The sequence below is a fragment of the Gobius niger genome, assembly GCF_951799975.1.
Source record: "Gobius niger genome assembly, chromosome: 12".
In the NCBI taxonomy this organism is placed as follows: Eukaryota; Metazoa; Chordata; class Actinopteri; order Gobiiformes; family Gobiidae; genus Gobius; species Gobius niger.
This window is the reverse complement of record NC_136863.1, coordinates 32,693,926-32,699,413: the sequence shown is the minus strand read 5'-3', so window position 1 is coordinate 32,699,413 and position 5,488 is coordinate 32,693,926.

The window sequence follows — 5,488 nt, the reverse complement described above, 5'->3', positions numbered from 1 at the left end:
ACTGACCTCTCCTCCTCGAGTACTTCATCTTCTCTCCCCCCCCACAAAACTCCACATCTATGCTCCGAATCGTCCACTTCATACCCGAGAGCAGTGTTTCCCAACCAGGGGCACCGTGAAACATGGGGGCAGGCGAGTGTTTATATCAGGGGCGCTTTTAAATATTTAAACAGAAGGCGAAAAGGGAAATACATTTTTATTTCATTAAGCCAATAAAAAAAAATGAATGAATTTGGTAGTTTTAACTTATATTTTACAAACAAATATGATTTTAGTTGATCAATTTGTAAATAATCAGCAACACCAGGTTGGGAACCACTACATGGCCTCAAAACCCTTCCCCTTGACTCCTTCACTATCTCCTCCTGAGAACCCTCCACACCTTCCCCTTGACTCCACTATCTCCCCCTGAGAGAACCCTCCACACCTTCCACTTGACTCCTTCACTATCTCCCCCTGAGAGAACCCTCCACACCTTCCACTTGACTCCTTCACTATCTCCTCCAGCGAGAATCTTCCACACCTTCCCCTTGACTCCTTCACTATCTCCCCCTGAGAACCCTCCACACCTTCCCCTTGACTCCACTATCTCCCCCTGAGAGACCCCTCCACACCTTCCCCTTGACTCCTTCACTATCTCCCCCTGAGACTCCTCCACACCTTCCCCTTGACTCCTTCACTATCTCCCCCTGAGAACCCTCCACACCTTCCCCTTGACTCCTTCACTATCTCCTCCTGAGAGAATCTTCCACACCTTCCCCTTGACTCCTTCACTGTCTCCCCCTGATAGAATCCTCCACACCTTCCCCTTGACTCCTTCACTATCTCCCCCTGAGAGAACCCTCCACACCTTCCCCTTGACTCCTCACTATCTCCCCCTGAGAACCCTCCACACTTCCCCTTTGACTCCTTCACTATCTCCCCCTGAGAATCCTCCACACTTTCCCTTTGACTCCTTCACTATCTCCCCCTGAGAGAATCCTCCACACCTTCCCCTTGACTCCTTCACTATCTCCCCCCGAGAACCCTCCACACCTTCCCCTTGATTCCTTCACCATCTCCCCCTGAGAACCCTCCACACCTTCCCCTTGACTCCTTCACTATCTCCCCCTGAGAACCCTCCACACCTTCCCCTTGACTCCTTCACTATCTCCCCCTGAGAGAACCCTCCACACCTTCCCCTTGACTCCTTCACCATCTCCCCCTGAGAACCTTCCACACCTTCCCCTTGACTCCTTCACTATCTCCCCCTGAGAACCCTCCACACTTCCCCTTGACTCCTTCACTATCTCCCCCTGAGAGAACCCTCCACACCTTCCCTTTGACTCCTTCACTATCTCCCCCTGAGAACCCTCCACACCTTCCCCTTGACTCCTTCACTATCTCCCCCTGAGAGAACCCTCCACACCTTCCCCTTGACTCCTTCACTATCTCCCCCTTAGAGAACCCTCCACACCTTCCCCTTGACTCCTTCACTATCTCCCCCTGAGAACCCTCCACACCTTCCCCTTGACTCCTTCACTATCTCCCCCTTAGAGAACCCTCCACACCTTCCCCTTGACTCCTTCACTATCTCCCCTTGAGAGAACCCTCCACACCTTCCCCTTGACTCCTTCACTATCTCCCCCTTAGAGAACCCTCCACACCTTCCCCTTGACTCCTTCACTATCTCCCCCTGAGAGACCCCTCCACACCTTCCCTTTGACTCCTTCACTATCTCCCCCTGAGAGAACCCTCCACACCTTCCCCTTGACTCCTTCACTATCTCCCCCTGAGAACCCTCCACACCTTCCCTTTGACTCCTTCACTATCTCCTCCTGAGAACCCTCCACACCTTCCCCTTGACTCCTTCACTATCTCCCCCTGAGAGAACCCTCCACACCTTCCCCTTGACTCCTTCACTATCTCCCCCTGAGAACCCTCCACACTTTCCCCTTGACTCCTTCACCATCTCCCCCTGAGAACCCTCCACACCTTCCCCTTGACTCCTTCACTATCTCCCCCTGAGAACCCTCCACACCTTCCCTTGACTCCTTCACTATCTCCCCCCGAGAACCCTCCACACCTTCCCCTTGACTCCACTATCTCCCCCTGAGAGACCCCTCCACACTTCCCCTTGACTCCTTCACTATCTCCTCCTGAGAGACCCCTCCACACCTTCCCCTTGACTCCTTCACTATCTCCCACTGAGAACCCTCCACACCTTCCCCTTGACTCCACTATCTCCCCCTGAGAGAACCCTCCACACCTTCCCCTTGACTCCTTCACTATCTCCCCCTGAGAACCCTCCACACCTTCCCCTTGACTCCACTATCTCCCCCTGAGAGAACCCTCCAAACCTTTCCCTTGACTCCTTCACCATCTCCCCCTGAGAACCCTCCACACCTTCCCCTTGACTCCTTCACTATCTCCTCTTGAGAGAACCCTTCACACCTTCCCCTTGACTCCTTCACTATCTCCCCATCGCGCTCCTCAACCATCCTGCCGTAGACGCCTACACATCTCCCCCCGAGAACCCTCCACACTTTCCCTTGACTCCTTCACTATCTCCCCCTGAGAACCCTCCACACCTTCCCCTTGACTCCTTCACTATCCCCCTGAGAACCCTCCACACCTTCCCCTTGACTCCTTCACTATCCCCCTGAGAACCCTCCACACCTTCCCCTTGACTCCTTCACTATCTCCCCCTGAGAACCCTCCACACCTTCCCCTTGACTCCTTCACTATCTCCCCATCGCGCCCCTCAACCATCCTGCCGTAGACGCCTACACATCTTCCTCCAGAATCCTCCGTCGCCTCCTCTTCACCCTTCCACCGGACGCGCCCTACATCGGGATCCATCCTCCAGTTGACCAGAGCGTTAAACAATCGCGTGACAGGGAGCCTCCTCAGTCACCTTTGCCCCCCCCCCAGCCTCCCCCTGTCCAAAGGACCTAAGGACACGAGCTCATGGGTGGTAGCGTGGCACGTACAGTTATCCAAAGACCCGTCTCCAGTTCACCACAAAGGCCAGAGCCGCACTTAAAGGACACTTTCAGAGACTTTAGCACTTCCGCACCCTCCGTCTCCCCACTACAGGACACCAGGGGGCACTTTTGCTTTCCGACGGGGGTAAAGCTTCGTAGCACAGATCCACATGTAATGCTAGCGTGCGAGCTATCTGCAGTTGCCTTGTTTTGTCATGAATGTATACTTCGAGAATCACTATTGTAAATGTATACGCTTGAGTAATAAATGATTTTTAATGAAGGCTGCGACAGACTATTGACTAGTGCTCTGTTAGGTCTCATCAGCTCATTTATTCTCTTGGTTTAATTGGGAGTTCGCAAAATACGGAGTACTGCATTCCCACATGATCAGTTCACAATCGCACATAAGTAGTGTTTTTGAGGATATTTACTTTTATTTTGAGTTTTTGTTGAACTTAATACTTTAAATTCACTACAAATAAAAGATAATTGTAATCTTTTCCACTCTACAGCCCTGTAAAGGCTTATGAAGTTGGCCACATCAGTAATATGGCAGAGTAGCATCCACTCAAGAAGTAACTTGGGCCTGATCCTCATGTTTTTGAAGTTATTTTTCTAAGCACTTCAAACAATGTGTTAATTTCGTCGACTAAAATATTAAGTCTTAATTTTAGTCAAAGTGATATTTTTTCCGACTAAAATTGGACTAAAACTAAATTAAAAGTTTCTCATGAGACTAAAACTGTGACTAAAATGTCCAGATATTTTAGTCGACTAAAATGAGACTAAATAAAAATGAAAAGGAGAGACTAAAATCATCCAAACTTGTATTGAGCGTCTGAAAGAGCCTCAGATCATGTAAATTCACACCAAAGGATCAGCTCTGAGCTTTGTTCATGTGGAGCAGAAACATGAAGCAGAGGAACAAGATTAAACATGATTATCATCAATATTATCAATGCAAAGTCCACTAAATTGACTTCCATTTTTTGTCTACTAAAACTAGACTAAAATTTAAAAGTTTTTTTGACTAAATCTCGACTAAAATTAAATTACATTTTAGTCAAAAGACTAAAACTAAAATAAAATATGTTGTCAAAATTAACACTGCTTCAAACAGTGTGTACCTTTTACTCAGGCTACGTCAGTACTTTCTTAGGCCATAATATCAGGAATAAGTTTTCTGAGGCACTTTTGATTTGATGGATCTTTTACATTTATATCAGTGATGAAAATACTGTGAACTTTTGAACATTTCTCTTAAAGCGTCAACTCCTTCATTTGTTTGATTTCTCCTCATCCACCTGAAAAGAACAGGAGGTTGAAGGTCTTTTACCTCAGTCTGCTGATCTGGAAACGTTATTGAGCTTTTTATATTGCAACAGAGTTGAATTTTCCAATTGAAGAAGCATTGTTTCTTTTTATGCCAAACAATGACTAAGACCCTTCATTTACCTGTGCTTATGGCGTAAGTATTCGGTGTTGTCGGGAGGGGGGGGGGGATAGAAAATGATAGAAAAAATCATTAAAAAAACAACAAAAATGTGGCGACGTGACGAAAAGTTTCCGTCACTTTTGTAGGTCTTAGCTTTCAAATGAGGCGTTACATTGTTGATCTCCAGTCGAGAAGCTTTTAGATTTGGGTAAAGCCCAGTATAAAAAAACATGAATCTAAAAGGAATTCCGTGGAGTATGGTGCACCACAAGGTTCAGTTTTGGGACCGTTATTATTTATTATTTATATGAATGATTTTGCTTCTGTTTCTACGACCACCTTTCCCGCTCTTTTTACTGATGAAACCGATCAAAAAGATCATAATAAAAAGCCGACCTGGGGAAAATGCACTCGTTAATGTTAAGGCGGGCGGTAAGAGGTTAAAATATGTATTTGTGGAAGTGTCACAATTACGCTGATGTGGGCCAGGCTGGTCAGTCTTTTCAGTCCCAGTCCGCCCCTGATGTTTGCCAATATCCTAATTACAATGAAATGTGTGATAGCCGGACGCTGAATAAAAGCTGGTGCTGCAGGGGCCTCTGGAATGACCCTGTTCCAGCCTCATCAGAGCCCTGGTGTGACCTTTGAGACCAAACTGTCTGAGGCCACAGGCATCTGTGCAAATCCACAGTGACCCAGAGCCGTCATGTTTTCCAGCAGCCAAACAGTCGGGGATCTGCCTCTGTAGGAACAGGTGAATCTAAACTGTGTCATTTCACTCCTCTTCACAGTGAAAGCAAAGTGCGGCCTCTATAGATACAGACGGCATCTCTGGAATCGCCCATATATGGTCATGTTGGAAAACAGTTAAGGGGGGAAACAATTTGGAGAAAAATCTCAACTTTCTCTAATTATTCAAAAACTACTTTAACAAATGCTGAATTCTGAATATAGTTTTCTACTAAATAAAGATCCAAAGACATGGAGAGGAGCAAAGTGGTTCAACAGCCCATAAATACATAAAAAACGGAGAATGCTAACTTGATGCTACATGTTAGCATCGGGCTAATGCTAACGGTTAGCT